Genomic DNA, 20,145 nt, shown 5'->3' with positions numbered 1-20,145 from the left:
CCTTTCCATGGAGAAAGGGCAAAAGGATCATGTAGAATTTCACTTCCCAAGATGTTCTATCTCCTGTGGCAATGGAAACTTCAGAGATTTCACCAAACAGTTCTGAATGGTGTTTTCTGTCTCTCTCAAAAGATGCATTTAAAAGCAAACTGCACCATTTGGTAATTTAAATTAGACCTGATCCATGCTTTGAGTTCCTGTGACAGGAGCATTGTTACCCATCCAAATGATCTGCTATTAAATTAATGGGAAATTTGAAGCCTGTTGCTTTGTGCCCAGCCCTTATCTGTCTTCCTTCAGCCATGTCTCCATCAGTGCTGAAAGGCAAATAGCAGGAAAACAGAACCAAGCTTTGATGAATGAAAGTGCTCCCTGAAACTCATGGGAAAGGCACATTGATCTGTAGCAAACTAAGGAACCCAAGAGCAGGAGAATCCACCCTGGAGGAGACACGAGGGTCTACCCAGTTCCTGTCTCTAACAGAGGGGGTGTCTTTGATGAGGATGAATATTTGAAGCTCATTTCTTTTCACAAATAGGACATTCAGCCAACATTTTTATTTTTTTTAATAATTCTTGAAGAATGCTTCTAAACTGTCACGCAATGCCAAAGAAAGCAGAGCAGTGTTTTCCATCAATCTGCAGAACATCTGATGGAGTTCAATGGGACTGTCTACCTGTCCAAATTAACAGGCATAACACTTTCCAGTATTGGAGCCTCCAGAAAAGTTCATGCTCCACAACTACAGAGATATATGAGGACTGGAAGGGAATTTTGACTTCTTTACTGTTACTATTTTAGAAGTACCTGGAGAATCAATTTAATAAATGTCTCCAAACTTGCCTCTGCCCCTGTTCAAAGGGTACTTGAACTCTCAAGTCTGAAGTCCTGCTGTGATTCTCCAAACTCTGTGGTGAGGTGAAGTTGCTCCTAAGTGGGATAAGTCCTCTTCTCGATGTGCAGGCTCAGCAAGGCAGAGGGAACACATCAGAACATTCCTATAGGAGAGATTGTCTTCTGCTGCAGATCCATATGCCTCAGTCATAAAAATGGGCTTTCCCAATTGGCACCGAGGGTGGAGGGTTGAATTTGCATGTGCTGGGAGACATGGGAGCTCCCCATGACGAAAATCCAAGTAACTCCTCGAGGGCTCCAAGCTGGGTGGTGAAGGAGCCTGGATGAGAGCAGTGTTTGCCTCTTCTGCTTGTGTTTCTCCAGAGTATCTCGTTAATAACTTCATGGGTTTCCTCGAGGTTCACCTTCATGGGACCAAGAACCAAACCACTGTCTGGGTGAACTTCCCTGGTCCTCCATCTCCTGCAAATTACCTTTAAATCACACAAACCTCGGGCATAACAAAAGTAACATTATAACCCCAGATGTATCCAGACCTTTTGGCCCCTCAGGCCTCCTCCATGTTTCAGAAAGGGACAGCAGAGGTTATATTTTTTGGAGGGATGACTCATATGCTTGCCATGGGCAGAGAATCAACTATTCCATCAACTAAGATCCCCTGTAAGCTGTCCAAGCAGAAAAATTGGCTTCAATTATAAAGGTAGCTGGTAGCCTGCTTTCTCTTGGAGGTAAGAGGAGTTGGAGAGCTGCCACTGTGGGAGTGTGCTTCAAAAATAGGGACAGAAATGAGGAAAATGTTAAAACAGGGAGTAAATGCCAGTTAGAGAGGCTGATATAAACAACCCTGAGGGCTCATCAGTGTAGGGCTCAGAGCTAACCCCGAGCAGCAGATCTCTTGGTAGCCCACAAAAGGCAGGCTGGGCAGCCAGCTCTGCAGGAAAGTTCGTTAAAAGCCAAATTTTTAAATATTCAGTTGCATCAGATAATTGTCAAAACAGGGAAATTTATATTTGGGTGTAACAAGCAATTTAATAACATGTCTGTATCTCAGTTTGGCTTCTGAGGGAAGTGTGAATTGCTTCCCCTGTCTAATTTCAGGGTCTGCTTCTTTTCACACACCTTTCTGAGGTGCTGTGAGCCTCCAGTCAGTGTGTGATCATTTTCTTCTTACAGGAAAATTTAAGGAGGAGGTCCCACAGCAATGGCCTGTGAACAGTGTCCTCTGCTGAGCTTTACAAGGGGGAGAACTGAGGCACAGCAGGGCTGGGGGAAAGCAGGTGAAATAATCCTCAGCACCACCTCCCTAGAAACTGAGGGGCAAAGGTTTTTCATTTCATTTCAGAGGCTGCATCTCTTCTGTCTGCCCTGGAACACAGAGAGAGGAAATGCTTGGGTCAGTGTCATACCTGCACCTTGACTGTCCCTCGAGGAATTGCTCCCTGTGAGGGTGGGCAGGCCCTGGCACAGGGTGCCCAGAGAAGCTGTGGCTGCCCCTGGATCTCTGGAAGTGTCCAAGGCCAGGCTGGACAGGGCTTGGAGCAGCCTGGGATAGTGGAAGGTGTCCCTGTCCATGGCAGGAGGTGGGACTGGATGAGCTTTAAGGTCCTTTCCTACCCAAACCATTCTGGGATTCTCTGTCCCAGCACAGATAGCTGGAGCCATCTGCCTCCAGCATCTTCAGTTTGCTGCTGATGACTTTGGGTTCACTGGAGTCTTAACAGCAAAGAATTTCAGCCCTGATTTAATAGAAAACATCACTGGTGGGATCCCCTGAGCTGTGTTTGTGATGTGGGACTTGCATGGGATGAGACCTGCTGCTCTTTGCTGTGGGCAGAGTCCTTGCAGTGCCTGACATGGATGAACTTGGTTCATTCCTTCAAACACCTTTTGGAAGGCACATGACCTGTCCTTTCACCTAAAAATGTCATTTGGGGGTTGTTTCCACCATAATTGGCTTCTAGAACCAATTATCTTATAAATCGGCTTTTTCAAGGTCATCATAACTTTTCTGCCTTGTTTTTACACACAGTTGTGTTTCAGCCTTGAGTTTTTCTCAGCTTTTAGTCATTTTTGTAGCTTTAACCTTCCACCTGCCTCGTTTAGTTCAAGGCATGCTGCAAATGTCCCAGCCATAATGACTTTACCAGGATGTCCCCCCTGGAAGTAGCAGTCTGCAGCAGTTAGACACCCAGAGACCAGGTTTTAATCAGCCCTGACTGAAGACTAAAAATGATTCACTTCTGTCAGTATTGGGCAACACAACAAACAGTTCTCCAGCAAATCACTTAAGCAGAAATATGTTGGCATGTTTCTATAGCAACTAAGGAAAAATATTTCACACAAAAGTCCATCTGCTGCAACAGAGAGGGAGATCTGGCCAAGGATCCCGTTAGAAATTAATCTTAATTTGCAAATTTTATTTTTGAAAACCTCACACAACCACTTGCACAAAAAGACAGAATGTGAGAGGGAAGAGAATTGATTTTTTCATAGATGCTGTCAATTAATCACCAAGCTGATCTTTAATTTGGGAAGCAGTGATTTTCTGAGGCTGAAACACCCCAGTGCTTTGGAGAGGTTCATCTCCAGGGCTGTTTACCCACCAGGCTGCATCACACCATCTTGTACTCAGAGTATTTGGAAACACACGGGATTTTTTCAAGAGAGCCTGGTAGCAAGCATCCAATATATATTTTTTTAAAAAATCATTTTGGTTTGATTTATTTGTAAAGAGTTACTCAAATTTATTCAACCATATAAAATGCTTTGTAGAAGCCATCAAAGTGAGGAGAGGGAGGGAAAGCCAATGCGATAATTTGGACAGCAATGCATTTTATTTTATGTGATGTCAACACTTCAAAGCCTATTGGAGCTGTGCTCAGGAGATCTGAAACATTTTACGGGGTGCTTGGTGTCTGTGCTGCAAACCATCTCCAACATCTCTTGCACAATATCCACAGGCTGCTGCCAGCGGCTCTTTCTTCCTCACTTGCTGCTTTCTCTGTCACCCCTGGCACTCCAACAGAGGCCCCAAAATAAATTTCATAAACGAAATAGAAAAAAGCAACAAGAGGTTTCTTCCAGCTGGGGAGCTTGTAGCCTTGGGCCCAGGAAGGTGTTGCAGGTCTGCAGAGATTGTGTCCATGAGAAGGGAAATGCAGCTCATGGAGACTCTGTCTCCTGGAGCTTTGTATGAAAGAGTGGATCTGAAGAGGCCTTGGGAAGAGGTGAGAGTTTTGTGTCTTATCTCCTACAAGAAAGATGGAGAGAGACTGCTTGCTTACAAGTAAGTACAGAGTGCCAGGGAAAGGGGGAATGGTTTCCCACTACCAGAGGGCAGGGAGAGATGGGATATTGGGAAGGAATTGTTCTCTAGAAGGGTGGGGAGGCCCTGGGATAGAATTCCCAGAGAAGCTGTGGTGCCCCTGGATCCCTGGCAGTGTCCAAGGCCAGGCTGGACATTGGGGCTTGGAGCAGCCTGGGACAGTGGGAGGTGTCCCTGCCATGGCAGGGGTAGAATGAGATGATCCCTAAGGTCACTTCCAAACCAGGCCATTAAGTGATTCTACATAAATTCACTCCTCTCTGAAGTCCATTCTAGGTCTTCTTGAAATGTTATAAACATCCTCTTTCCAAATTATTCCTTGTGTAATGGTCAGAATTTGTAGTTTACTATTAAGACTTAGTTTGGTGATTGAAATATTCAAATCACTTGCTTCTGATTTCATATTCTTTATATTTTGTTTGATTAAAGTATTCACTAGGTGATTTTCCTTGCACTGTTCTTATGGGTTGTGAGTGGCTTGATCAAGTCTGCAGAGAGGGTTCTGTCCAAGCTGGAGGTATTGGCTGGTCAGGTACCCCTGTAAGAACTTGGATTTGGGATCTCTCTTTTGCACCAATCATGAAACCAAGTCTTGAGAGCCCAGGAAGGGCTCTACCCCTCTAGAAGCAGAAAAGGCTAAAATTCTCATTAATTTGACTCCCCCATGGTTTTAGTATTATTTCTGGAGTAAAAATCATCAGACAAGCTCCATTCTTCTGCAGTTCACCCATCACTAGGTCAAGTACCCAGCATGCAATGTATTGTAATGACATGTGCCAGCTATTCCAGGGGTTTTAACTTTAAACCAGATTTTCTTCCAGAGTAAAACAGTATAACAAGCCTGCTTTGGGTGAATAGGACACTTTACAGCAGGATGTTGTGTGAGCTCAGGAAGCCTGTAAAAACTCTTTTCTGAGAAAACCCAGTTTTAAAGGGACAATAGAAGTCCTGGAGTGGAGGCAACATCATCTGACACATTTTATTGCAGCAGCTGCTTGTGTTGTGCAGGGCTGTATTTGACCATTGTTTTTCTATTTTGGTTTGTCATTCTATTGTTGCATCATCACCACTTTCTTTGGCTGGCTGGATCTGTGGCAAAGCTTTGTAAGTGCTCTGCCCAGCCTTTGGTGACACCTGCCTGGCACTCAGGCTCTGGGACATGTTCTCCTGCCCAGCTTTCCTAAGCAGCTGAGAAGATAAGAATATGTTCTTTCTCCTCATTCCTCATCAGCACAAAAGTCCTCTCTCCAAAGCTGAACTTCAGGAAGGCCTGAAGCCCTGAAGAGGAGTGTTGAGACCCATCTGCTCCTCCTGTGCTCTTCCTCTCGAGCTGCAGTCTCTCCCTGGCCTGCAGTGCCCTGCCCCAGCCCTCCTGGGGTTTCCTTTCCATGAAGATGTCCAATATCTTCTTGAAATGCAAACTTCCAGCACCCTTCCCAGCTGAAGGGCTCTGAGGCAGAGGGCATCTACACACAAATTCCTGTCACCAGGCAGGAGACATGTTCACATTTGGGACAGTGAGGGCACTGATGGTGCAGGACATGCTGCAGGGACCTCAGGACTGGTGAATGAGTAAAGGGGATGAAGCCATCAGCAGGAGAAGAGGCTTAAAAACTTTTGTTGTGGGGTCTGTCTAGGAAGCAGCTTAACTTTCAAAGAAAATAGAAAGTTGTGTAGATATAAAATGAGACTTATTTAGTGTAATTGACCAGCCCCGAGAAGGTTCTGGGAGGTTTAGTAAGTGTTACCATGAGCCTGGTGCACTGAATCCACTGAGCAGGAGGAAAAGCAGCACTGAGCCAGCTCAGCCAGAGCTGGCTTCACCAGCATGACAAAAATCTGCATTTGGCTGGCTTGTGTGCCTCATGTGAGATCCATCCTAGCCTCGTGTGACTCTTGAAAACCAAGGCATTGAGGTGATATTTTCCCACTGAGGCCCACAGGGAGTGACTGAGGGTAGGCACAGAGCTCAGAATTCCAGCTTCAGCTCTTCTGCCCACCTTTGGAGGACATTTCCTTCCTTCAGGTTTGGTACCAATGATTCAGACGCTGTTTGATTACAGCTCTGATTCCTTTGCCTCGCCATTGGCTCTCTGTCCCTCCCAGAGATGTTTCATTGGAGCTCTCACTTCCTCTTATCTCTTTCTCCAGCCCTGCTCATGTGTCGTTTTCACCATGTCCAAGTGCTGGGTGGAAACCTTGAGTGGGCAACTGCTCCAAAGCCTTCCAGCCCCGAGGGGCTCTGGCAAAGCACAGCTGGATTTGGAAGATGGATTGTGCCATGAGATTAACATTTGCACATATAACATGTTTGTGAACTCAGTCTCTTCTTAGTCATGATTTTGGCTGGTCTGATAAAATTTTTCTTGGGTGGATACCAGAGCTGCTGTTGAAGGATAGTTCTTGTTCCTTGGTTTAACTCTTGGGAGCAGCCAGAGGATTTCTTTACATTAACCATACCTTTCTGAAAATATTTCAGGACTAACATTTTCCATGATCAGTCTGTGATAAATTCAACACCAAAACAAACAAACAAAACCCCAAACAATCAAACAAACCCCCAAACCAACTGTCTGTATCTTTCATTTTGGAGTTGTCCAGGCTAAGTCCCCCTGTAGCAAAAATTGGCTTTATTCCTTTTAGGTAGAAGACCTAATGGGGGTACATAAGAAGCTGAAAGCTCCAGTAACCTGCTTGGTGTGTTCCCAGTGGAAGGGCAGCTTTTACCTGGCTCAGAACTTGCTCAGCCAACATTGTTCCAACTTCCTGGGTAAGGTACCTCTTGGTGGAAAGTAGAAAACAGGGACAAAAAAGAACTTTTTCACTGGATCTGAATTATGAGCCCTCAAAAATTTTTTTCTGGCATGTTTATCAGTTTATTTCCCTTTAGTTTCTTTGCTCCATCAGCGTCTAAGAATGCTGGACATGGAGAGACAGAGTGGATTTGGTAGTTGGTTTATCACATCGTTCTAAATTGGCTTGGAGTGCTGTGAAACACTCACATATAATCCTCAGACAGAGGATTGGACTGGAAAGACAGGAAAATTTTCCAAATATTTTTGTACATCTACCACATCTTTGCCAATCTCTGTGCCCCCAGTGTGTCATGTCATAGAAGCACTCCAGCAATTTCTGCCTGCCCTTAATATTTAGTGCTTCATGAACCCTTATTAATTAGGATATTAATTTCCATATGTAACTTTGGAACAATGCCATGCTGGGAAGCAGCTTTTCACACATGTCATTATTCTGGGTTTGCTCACTGTTCCCTCCCCCTGGTGCTGTTTATTACAGTGCACATCAGGTAGAGCTTGGGAAATTAAAATTTGGGTGGGGAGAACAGAGGTTTGGAGAAGGTTAATACAGTGTCAGGCTATTTCTGAAAATGCTGTAGATCCATATTTGTAAATTCAGGTTCCTATATAGTAAATTAATTCTGAGCAGGTTTTCATTTTTGCTGCTGTGATGATGATGGTGTTTTTCAAGGGTTTGTGTGCAAAGGCACCCCATGCTTGCAATGTTCATTAGGGGGCACTCTGGGATGTACTGATTGTTATCTATTGCATATGGCTCGTGCCTTAAACAATACTGGATTTATTTCTTCTATCTGACTAGAGAAATGAGCTACTTCAGGACTAGAACAACAACAATGAAAATGCAGAGACAATATCCAAATTCACAAGCATGTAGTGCCAGGAGAAGGGGGAATGGCTTCCCACTGCCAGAGGGCAGGGTTAGATGGGATATTGGGAAGGAATTGTTCCCTGTGAGAATGGGCAGGCCCTGGCACAGGGTGCCCAGAGAAGCTGTGGCTGCCCCTGGATCCCTGGCAGTGTCCAAGGCCAGGTTGGATGGGGCTTGGAGCAGCCTGGGACAATGGAAGGTGTCCCTGCCCATGGCAGGGGGTGGCACTGGATGAGCTTTTATGTCCCTTCCAACACAAACCATTCTGTGAGTCCATGATTCCATGTCCCTGGACAGCTGCACTCACCAGTATCTGACACCTTTCCCCAAAAATGTCCATAAAGGGCACAGATTATTGTGTGAGAATCAATCCCAGCTCTTTTTGGTCTGCACACTTGTGGTTGCTGCCTCAAGGCACCAGCTCAAAGCAAAACCCTTTTCTCCACTGCTGGTTTACATCCAGCAGTGAGCTGCCATCCACATCCTGGGAAGGGTGGTGTTCATGGAGAACACTACACAATTTCAGGATCAAAACCTGTCCTATATTTCCTATGTTGGCATAAAGACCACTTTGATCCCCAATTTGCCAGCAGTGGGGTCCCACATGAATTGAAGAGGATCATCTCCAACCAGGCTTGTTGGGGAATATAAAACTTGTTGAGTTTTAAACTCAGTTTGTCATGGTGGGAAGAGAATTAGGTGCTTCTTTGACTTTTAAGCGATCTGAAGAGGAATGTACTTGATACAGGTGGTAAAAATGATTCTTGGTGTTCTCAGATATTCCAGGCACACATCTATTTTCATTCCTCACAAGTGTATCCCTGGTGAGAGGGGTGGGGACACCAATTAAGAGGAAAGCCATTTTCCACAGTAGCGCAGCATCTGAAACAAGCCTTCTGCAGATTAAGCAGAACAATCTCCAGAGGTTTTGCCAAACAAATTTTTCACATTTCTTCAGGATTCTAGTCATGGCCTGTGATCTGACACATTTGCCAAGAATTCAGCAGAAAGAGAAAAATTACCCCAACCCTGAAGGTCTGAACAGGGAGGTGGTTTGTGGGTTTCATGGGATTGCATCAGAAGTCTGATCTTCCCGGCAAAAGATATTCTCTCTGCAAACAATGAATCCCCTAAAACCACAAGTGCCATGAAGTCAAGCAGCGTGTGGCTTGGACAGCACCAGGACAATTTGTCAACTCTGGTTCATTCAAAGAGAAGGAAATAACGAGTGGAAAAACATTGAGATGAAAAAGAAAAACCTCAGGATACTTGCTGCGGATTAATTCTCCCAAAGCAGAATATAACCTCACTTTTCCTCAATGGAACTCCCCTGGATTTGTACTTAAACAGTACTCGTAGGTGTTCTGAATAATACTTATTTTTAATGCAGGGGTATTTTTTGACTGGCACAGGGAGTGTTATTGTAGGTAACCTGGTATTTTGTGGGAATTCCAATTTTGTTTCAGAATCCAGTCTAAATATTGTGATGAATTTCTAGCAGATAGTCTCAACAGACAAATACTCTTTACGAGGTGAAACTGCTGCTGTGGATCCAGCAGTGGATGCTGGGCTGCTGACACTGGGATCCCATGGACAAAGCTGAGGATTTTGAAGCATCCATCCCAGCCCTACCATGTCATTCGAATTGATCAGAGTATATAAAATTATTCTTTGAAGGAAAAGTATTTTCTTTACCTACTATTACTAAACATGCCTGACATCCTCCCTTTCCCAATAGCAGTATTAAAATAATTTGGAAAAGTATTTACCAGTTTTACTTAATTCATTTTTGGCTTTGTTCTTCAGGAGATTAAAGATGGGGCTTTTAAAATATTCCAGTCTACAACAAGAAGGTACTTTCTGCAGTACTTGTGAGTGAAATTTTGGCTTCTTGAAGTCATGGAGATAACACAAATGATTAGGTATTACTATAGGGATTTTGTGAAAGGCAAACTCCACAGGAAAAGCAGAATTTTTCAGTGGCTTTGCTAAGATGGAAACATGAAAACATCTTTTTATTCTAAAAATAATCTGAGTAATGCAAGTCACGTTATTCTGCATGAGGAGCAATGATGAGTTCAGTCTGGAAGCTCTTTTCACAGTCTTTGAAACTGAAGTCTTGAAAGTCCCTCTTGCTGAAAAGTCAGACTTTCCATAACTAACCCAGCCATTGCAGAGGAGAGCATCACACTGCAGGTTCTGCTCCCAGTGCTCTGACTCAGGGAATTCCTCTTTCTTGTCCTTGAATCCTCACGGGTGTTGCAGTTTGATTGGGAACTGTTGGAGCCTTGCTCCAAGCATGTGGTCCCAGCTCAGCACTGAGGCTGTGGCCAAGTCTGTGTCCTCACACCACCAGGTCACCAGCAGGGACAGAGCCTTTGTCAGAGCCACTGCTCCAAACCCCTCCAAGAGATACTGCTCTCAGCTCCAGGTTTGGCAAAGACAAATCAAAATAGAAACTCCTTCTCTAGCAAGCCAAAGATATCAGGGAAATAGTCCCTGGATTTAATTTTCCCTGGAAAGAACAGAACTAAGGTGTCAGCTTATGAGCAAAGGTAGATCTGCAAACCATTCTCCTTCACTGTTTCAAAATAGCAACAGCATTGAAAAAGGGATTGATGGCAAGAGAATGGGGAGTATCACTGGCTGACACCAAATTACACCCCGAATCTTTTCCTCTTTGATGAAATAACTGAGAAAGCAAATCTGGAATCCCTGAAGCAATGGGTGAGATGGTGACTTTCATGCCAGCACTGACTTGTTCCCACTGGGTTACTCCAAACCTCCGAGGCCTCCATGTCCTGAATTTGGTGCAAACTCCCACACAGACTGGCACTTGGACTCACTGAAGAGATGACCTGGGAAATGAGAGCTAAAAAGTTACATTCTCCAGCCATGGGCTGTAACAAGTCTGAGCACTCCACTTACCAGCCATGGAGGGACAAGGTGCAACCACTGCTCCTGGGTCTGGGAAACCAAGGACAGAATTCCTGCCAGCTCTAAAATTAACTCTTTAACCCCTGAGAAAATCCAGTAAAGAAGTAGAAGAGGTTGTGGCCCAATATCTCTAGATACTATGTTTGTGTTATTTAGTTCCAACTTAAACAATATCCCACCCAGTGTCTGAGCAGCCCAGGGAACATGGGGATGAGTAGAGGGGAGCCAACCAGGGGCCATCAGACATCAGTTCAGCAGCAGACTGGAGATCAGGAGAAGCCAAATGTGGAAAATACAGTGGTTTGTACACAAATATGGGTGTAGGCCAAAAGTACAGGAGCAAAGTGCTTTGAAAGTCACATTATCTTTGGGTTGCCCCATTAAATGTTTACTTTCACTGTAGCTGCAGGCAGCAGGATGACATCACAAAGCAGGAGTTCCCTCAGAGTCTGGGGTGGGTTTGTGTTGTGCTTTTCCTGTTGTTTTTTGACAGAAGTTGATGTTTTCCACTTTTCCTTATATCCCTTCAGATGCCATAAAACTCCCAAATCTAAAAGCTCCTCTCCCCTGTGCAGGATTTGGGAAGGGTTTACATGGGAATAGAGAATAATAAATAAACAAACAGCCTGACTTGGAGATCCCAGGCCATGCTGGGAACACCAGTAGAAAAACGGGATAGATCATTATCAACTGGACAATTTGGTCTGGGCAGCTGAGACAATAACAGATCAAACCCTTTAGTGCTGCTGGTTGGCCCTGAGAGGAGTCACCCAACAGTCACCATCCCCCATTTGGCTGGTGCTGCAAACAGGCATGTGGCAAGTTTGTTTGGGAAGAACTGATCTGAATAAACTGGCCAAATATGACTTTGTTACTGAAATCTGAGGTTAACAGCCACACCAATTTTTTAGGGAATGTGTGCCCTCCCTTTTCCCTGCCATAATAATGGAGGCTGAACTTCTGCCTTGAAACCTTCTCTTTCCATATTTTCTATCCATTTTTTAACTCACAGTCCTTCCTTCCCACACCTATTTCCAGCACCAGGTTCTATCCCAGCAGAGCCAGAGGCATTTGATTTACTAAAAATCCAGTTATGAGCAAGCATGGAGCAGACAGGATCTATCCTTTTTTCCACAGGGCGTAAGCCATGTCTAGTAAGGAATGAAACCTGAACCTAGAGTTTGTTCAAAAGATAAAAGGGATGGGGCCAACCCAGTTAAACTTGAGATGGCTCAAGAAGTGTCTGCCCACATCCCTGTAAATCATGTGGTTTGATAAGTCAGCACAGTGCAAATAGCCTTCCTTTGGGCACCTGTGAGTGCTTTGTTTGGAGTCCAGTAATCCCAAAAGCTGCTCTCAGATAGCTGTGTTTCATCCTTTTCCTTTTTCTCAGGGAGAAATTTGGATTGGCTCTCTCTTTAATTTAAACCATTTGCCCATTGCAGCTGCTTTTACAGGCACAAGTCTCCGGTTTCACAAGAATTTTCCAGTCCCAGTTACCTGGTGGAAGTGCAGCATTTGGTGCATCTCTGGCTGCAGCACATCTGGGGCTCCAGCAGTTCCCTCAGCTCCAGGAGTGTCAGGTGTCTCATTCATACCACTCTCACTTGGATTTTGCTCATGCTTTCTCTTCAGAAGCTGAGTAGAGAAGCTCAAGACAACAAAGATCTCAACAAATACCAAATTCTAGGCTACAAATGAGGTTGTGGACTTGCAAGAGGCACATGAGTGTCACAGTTCAGTCAGCACACATAGAGAGCTCACGTGGGTGGTGGTGGAATAGTGACAGGTTTCATTTCTTTGCCTTTTGCCAGCTGTTTGGGAGCTGCTGATTTAGGAAAGACTTCAACAGTCATTTTTCATTATCACCTTTGGTTCCTTATCTGTTCTGTCCTTCTGATTCCCACAGTCATGAAATCATTTTCAGAAGTGTGCAGGGTTTTTTCTTGTAGCAACACTCAGGACTTCCCAGGTGTCACACATAGCCTCAGAGTGAACACCTTGTAATCCAAAAAGACAAGAAAATTCTCTTTATTCCATTTCCACAGTGTTTAGGCACCATGAGAGTGCAGCTTGTTGAAAGTTTTCAGAAACAAAACCCAGGTGTGTAGCCTTCCACGCCAATTCTTCACTCATACCCCTCCTCCCAGAGCATGTCTTGTTTGCATCCCTTTCCAGTTCTTGGTGCAGAAAGATAAAAAGGGTGGGATTCACCTCTCCTCACTTTAAAAATCTGGAAGTTAAGGAACCAGTCTGAACTAATCGTTTGGGTTCCTTCCAGAGCTGGAGTCCCTGGGGGGGATTCACCTCTCCTAGGGTTAAATCACCTTCTGCAGGCACTTTGCCATGCCTGTGACTGCCCACAGCACTGGAGGGACCAGTGAAATCTGTGATCTGTCACATGCTGAGGGACTGATGCCACCCTCAGGGACAAGAAAGGCTCATGGGAACTGCCCATTCCCACAGCAGCTGCTGGCCTGCGGTGGATGATGCTCTCCAGAAGGATTCCAAAGGGCTAGTGGGCTCTCCTCAAAGCCCAGGGATCATTCCAAACTTTGCACTCATGGCCATTTCAGCAGGAAAAACATTTCATCTGCTACCTTGCCCTCACCTGTGTTCTTAGAGAAGGGAGTTTTAAATGACGCCAGATAAATTCACTTTATCTGCACACCAAGGCTCTGGAATTCATAACTAGCATTTTTCATGGTCATTAAAATTCAGATGGGTGAGTTGTAGTGTATGAGAAGAGGCAAAAATAAACATAAAAACTTGGCTACATCCATAGCAATTTTATAGTCAAGGGATGGATGACATAGGTTAAGTTGGTTTTATGGTTTGTTTGTTTGTTTGTTTGTTTGAATTGTATAACAGGGAATATTTTTAGTACAACACAGGGAGAGGGAAGGCCTTTTCCAGCACTTTCAGAATGCAGTCAGGAAGGCTCTGACACAGAACAGAAGTTTTTTCCCCAAACTGGGGGCACTGTAAGATGATTTCTGGCTGCACAGCTCATACATCAGCAGCAGCACATGCCTTGGAAATGATATGGACCAACTTGTAGAAAAGGATAAGAGGTTGTTGAAGAGTTTCTCAAATTCTCAAATGCTGTGTGTATATTCTGGTTTAGTATCAGGAATTACCATGGGGTTGTACCCTGGGAAAAGCTTGTTCTACACACATCCTCTTTTCTATACTTCCCTCTCTGTAGCTGCTGTTTGCTGACCCTGAAACGAGAGTGAGCTGGGCTGACTTGCACCAGGGAAGTTTTTCTTATTTTCTACCTCTTCTCTTCTGGTTTGTTAATTTCTTTTGTGACAGTTAATGGTAGAAAAAAAATTAGAAAAATAAAACCAAACAAAAAGACCCCAAACTACCAAAACCATCCACAACCCTTCCTTTTTTCAACCTTTGACAACCATTCAAGAAATTTCCTAATTTAAACTCTGAGTATAGTGTTTGCAATGCAGCTTCACCAGTCTGAGGTCAGGGGTGGATGAAAATATTTATAATTTATTTCCTTTCCCAATATTTCAGGCCAGTTACTCAGTGATCTACTTTGGTAGAGCAAGACTCCTTAAGAACACAAGCTTGAGAGTTCAGAGTGTCAATGAGATTCTCTCTGTTGACTAAGCTTAGCTTTGGTGAAAACCTACATTTGAGATGTTGGGTGGGAATTGAGTCGAAGATAATTGGGGCAGTGAAAGCTGTGAAAGTACTCAAGGATGGCAGCCTAACCCCAGGCTTGGCCTTAGAAGACTGTTAAGAGTGGTTCTGGTTGAAAAGGGCAAGTTCCAACACACAAAATCTCTGTAATTTATCTTGGGAGTTGTTTGGGGGCCACAGTAAATTTTTAAAGCCTTTTAGTACAGTTAGAATGCACATTTTCTATTTTGTAAATATCTATGGATACTAACTCTTGTGCAATTACTGTTTCAAGCAAATTCAAGCAAACCAGAAAAAATTAATTTTTGGGAAAACAGTGTTCTTAGCAATTAATGGTTCCATAAAACATGTTAAAATATGATTTTTATTTTGTACTGACAAGAACAGGAGTATTGAGATACATTAATTTCATGATGCAAGACGGATGTGGTTCTGTCTGCAGTATCAGTTTTGAGGAACTCATCCTATTTCAGCTGAGCAGCCCCAGCTCCCTCAGCCTTTCCTGGGCACTGAGATGCTCCAGGCCTTCCTCATCATCTTTAAAAACAATTATCTGAAAATACCACCATGAGAATAAAATAAATTCCCTCATGCAATTAATTTACACACATACAGGAGTGCTCTCAAGCAGTAATCATTCTCTTGGGAAAAGCTTTCTTTTTCTTAGTCTTCACATCTTGTTGGGAATAAAGTAATTTAAAGAGAGACAAGAAATATTTAACAGAATTTCGTGTCTAAGTGGTGTATATTTGAATAGTTCTTCACAAACATTCAGTCAGATATTTCCTCCTCTAATGATTATATGTGTTATGAGGGGAGATTATAAAGACAAAGAAAAAACCCCAACTGGTCTCACCACAATCAAAGGTATAATTTCCCTGAAACCAGGATTTTACCCTTTGTGTATTGACACCAAGAGATTATTTAATTGCAGTATTTAATGCCAAGAAGATTCTAATCAAAATGATCCAGCCCTATTTTTCCCACCCTGAAAAATAAAGTAGAAAAAGGAAACAGAAAAGAAAAACAGAAATGGAGCAGGAAAGGAAAACATGTTTTTGGCACATTTTAAAAAATTCTGCTAGGCAGCTTTATCAAGCTTTATCAGAGCCACACAGTCAGATGAAGACTTAGGAGAAATGTAAAGACTTATGATTTGAAAATCTATTCACTAGAAATTATTTTCCTGATCATCTGCCGGGTGGTGAAGTTTGTGTCATGAGTACTTTTTAAAATATTGGTCACAGGAGGAAAAACTCTTCACCAGGAAAAATTACTTATTATCCTTTCATCTGGTTGATTCAGTAATGAGTAAAGAAATAAGAGAGTCCAGTGCCAGATAAGCAGTGCAGATCTTGTATTTGCTCTCAATATCTAGGAAAGTGTTTTGGAGGTGCTTCTGTTACTCCTAAAGAGCTTCAGCTCACAGGCAGCAAGAGCACTTTTATTTCATAATGATGCATCTCCTCTCAGTTAATTCAATGTATCAGTCACCAGCTGCAATAAGTTAAATTCCTAAATATTTTCTGTCTCCTTTTCCTCCAGAACATTTTGCTTTACTTTCATGTCCTAAGCTACAGAGATGCTTTGCCCACTCTGAGCTCAACAGTAAAATTAAAGAATAGGATATTTGATCCATTTGACATTCACCAGTAACTTGGGGGTTTTTCCATCTGTTATTTTCCCATTAGAATATGAAAAGATGATTGTTTTTTTAATTTTATATCTATATATTTGGTGTATGGCTGGCAGTGTCTCTTTCCAAGTATTCCTGCTTGGAGCAGAGGAGACAATAGCTATGGGGGAGAGCTGCAGACAGGAGATGAAGCAAATGATATTGTCCAACTACCAGTGCCAGTAAATTTGATTAAAATCAAGACCCACCTCCTCATGGAGCTGGGGATTATTTTACAGTCAATAGAAGCTGAAGATGCTGCACATCTTCCAATTGTTGCCTGAAGACGGGACAAGGGAGTTTTTCTTCGAGTGCATTAAATGTTGGGTCTTAATCTCAGCTGACGTCTCATGGCTCTTGCAGCCTTCCCTGCTCCTGTATAGACCACTAATGAGAAGCTGAGATATTTGCTGTGAATTTTCAGCCCTGAAAGGATATTGAAAAGGTTGGAATGCTATGATCCTTGGAAAAATCTTTGCACATCTCTGTAATTTTGTTTTCTTGACATTTCTGTGCTTTTTGTCTGAAGGAAGGTATCAGGAATACACAGTCCATGTCCACGAGTTTCCATAAACATCTCTGAATAAATGCTAGAAGATGCTTCAAGGCACATATGCTGTTAGGCACTGTTAAGTTTGATTTTCTCCAATATCAGCTGAAGCTCTGATTATTTCCTTTTCCCAAGCAAAAGGTCAATGGAAAGTAGGCAGACATTCCTATAAATACAACTGTAGTATATCCTTGTTGCCATGGTTTTCTGTGGGTAAGTGATGATAAAACAACCACTTACACTAAAAAGAGCAGTTCATCTCTAGACAGGAGCAGGCACCATGAAAAAGTTTCCCTGGTGTAGGTAAGTATTCCTTATTTAAAAGCAAGTTTTATTTGGCTTGTGTGCCAGAACTCTGTCTTCATAAATGTTTAATCCCAGAGCTATCAAGCCTTCCTTGACCTCGAGGTTTACAGTAAATGGGGAGGGGAAAAAAAAAAAAAAACCTAGGAAGATGTTCCTTTATAGAAAATCAAGCTTAGAGAACATGGCTGGAGCTGCAAATCTTTCACTGCCATTTTAGAAATGTTGATAGAAATTTATTAAGGTGAAACTTTTCTGGAACATTCCCGAATCTATACAGCCAAAGACTTGAGAAGATAGTAAATGAGTGTAAATCCAGGATCTTCCAGGGACTCCTGAGGTGGCCTCTGTAATGCAGTGTGAAAGAACAGGACAACCAAAGTGGAGTCATGTTAGAGACAGAGCAGGGCCAAGCTGGCCACAGGCCAGCAATTCCTGTCACATTCCACACTAAACAGGTTTTAAGGGAAATCAGTTCATTGCAACATTTTTTCTTAATGTCTTCTCTCCCTTAGCAAAGGATTGTAATGGAATGGGTTGTGAAGCAGATCTGCCTTGGTCTGTGCTTCAGCTGATGAGGGCCTTTGCTTTTTAAAGGTTTGCTTTGAATGAGTGAATGAGAAGTGAATAATTGATAAGTGGATGTTAAGCAACAAGAGTCAAAAGTCATCAATGGCATGGTATTTGCCAGGAGTACAGGAACTGATAATTCTCACACTATTATTGAGGTGGAGGTTCAAGATTAAGGGCTGGGAAATCTTTTAAGTGAAGTGCAAGGTGCTTAAGGCACTGCTCTTAATGCAAGAGGTTGATGTAGAGGTTTGGCCACACTCCCAGCAGTGGGCAAAGCCTTCATCTTTGGGAGCTATGTTACTATGGCATTTCTGGGCCTGTTTATGTTTTTTATCCTCCATACAGCTCTCTGGAAGGTCCAAGGCTTAATCACATTTGCAGACAAACAAACAAACAAACAAACAACTTTCTTTTGTTTCTTTGAAACATGTCAGCTTATGCACTCTCACCTTGGCAAACAAAATCTTGCATGGATCCTCAGTTCACAGAAGCAGCTAAAATTCCTGAAGATCCCAGTGGCTGCTTCCTAGTGAGACCCCTTAGAAGGGGAACATAATGAAATAACAAACCCCTCATCTGCTTATTTTAGCTTCTGAGACTCAGAGGCTGCATTTTCACTCAGGAAAACATCCAGTGATACTGCTCCTGATGCTTCTTTTGCCACAAAGAAGATGGTAAAAAATGAGACAATAAATGTTCAGGACAGTTCCTGAAACAGGAACCAACCCATAAACTTCTTTGAATGGTGATGAAGGAATTTCTGCCATGGGTAATATGGGGAGATGCCAGCAGATCCCAGAGGAGAGGGGGCAACGTGCAGCAGCACCATCAGTCTACTTAGAGAACAACTTTGAGAACATAGTTGATTATTTCGTTACATGAAATGTTTGCAGATGGCTTTTGCCTTCCATGAAGTATTTAGCAGATACATTCTTGAATTAGTCCAGGTGGGTTAGTCATTAATAGCTTTGCTATGTTGTTTTGTGGTGACTGTCCATGTTTGTCACAAGATGCCCTTTCTTTGGCTTGGTTAGAGGAACATACTCCTGCTTACAAGATGTATCCCATGCATGAAATTTAAAATCTGTTTTCCATGAATACTCCTCTGCATGATTTTGAAATAAACTTTTTATATGCTTTTTTTCCCAGTAAAACTCAATAACTTTTATGTTGACAGAAAACAAATCCAGAAATGTTGAAACAATAATTTGCCATGTAAAATCTCTATTTGTGGATATGTACATTATTAGCCCACTTTTCCTTCATCCTTTACTTCATCCTGAGCAAAGAACAGTGTCCAGACCAGTCATTGTGATCAGGATTACCAGAACTTCTTTCTCTTATAGGCAAAACATGGACAATACCCAGATTGTTGGTGGGACACTATTACTGCCACTTCCCTTGAACAGAGGACACCACCCCAGTGTCCACAGCAACATGGACAGACTGGTAGATGGACAGACTGAAAAGGAGCTCCTCTTTGCCTGGTAAGAAGCTGCTAAGAGTCATCAAAACACAGAATCCCAGATGGGTCAGGCTGGAAGGGTCCCCAGGGGCTCACCTGGTGCCACCTCCCTGCTCCAGCAGGGTCATCCCAGAGCACAGGGCACAGCAGGGTGGCCACACAGCTCTGCAATATCCCCAGCAGGGACACTGCACAGCCTCTCTGCACAATCTCTGCAGGGCTGGCACTGCCCAGGGAAGAAGTTGTGCCTCCTGTGCAGGGAGAACTCCCTGGGCTCAGTCCCTGCCCTTCCTCTGGTGCCATTGCTGCCCCCGGAGCAGAGGCTGGCCCTGCTGTGACCCTCCCTGCACACAGGGACACCCAGGGCTCAGGGCTCCTCTCAGCTGGGCTCCTCTGCAGGCTGAACAGCCCCAGCTCCCTCAGCCTTTGCTGGGCACCCAGATGCTCCAGGCCTTCCTCAGCTGCCCCAGTGCAGGAGCTCCAGGTCCCTGCTGGGCTGAGGATCCAGAGCTGCACAGCACTGCAGAGGTGCCTCCAGGGCTGGGCACAGGGCAGGATCCCTCCCTGGCTGCTGCCAATGCTCTGCCTGATGCCCCCAGCATCCATTGGCCTCCAGGGCCCAAAGTCCTTTCACTTCTCAGCACAAACTCCAGGGAAGGTCAGGAAGGCAGGAAAGGTTTTATGGCTCCAGCACCATTTAGCTGTTACTGAAAATACACTTTGCCATTTCCTACTTGGGACATGACATTTCCTAGCTGAAATGATTCCCAAGCTAAATCCAGTAATTTTAGATAAAAGATTAAGGTGCAGGAAATATGTCTGTGAAAAGCAGCAAATGAAGAAAGTGATAAAGATTCAACTCTTCTTTCTAGGTAGGAACATACTCCTCATCCCATGTTTTCATGTCACAGGTGCAGGTTCTTAACTGTATCTTAACTTAATCATTTGCACCTGCGTTTGTATTGGACAATCGAGAGCAAGAATATTTTTTTTTTCTTCTTCCCTTATCTGCCTCTGAAAAATACATTCAGTGAATCCTTACCAGTTCTGCCTGGTCCCAACATAAGAATAGTCAGATTGAGGTATATATACTAGATTTATTTATTCATATATAT

Source organism: Lichenostomus cassidix, chromosome 13 (genome assembly GCF_008360975.1).
Source record: "Lichenostomus cassidix isolate B80296 chromosome 13, HeHo_3.0, whole genome shotgun sequence".
NCBI lineage: Eukaryota > Metazoa > Chordata > Aves > Passeriformes > Meliphagidae > Lichenostomus > Lichenostomus cassidix.
The sequence above is the reverse complement of the archived record's forward strand: the minus strand, read 5'-3'. Positions refer to the sequence as shown.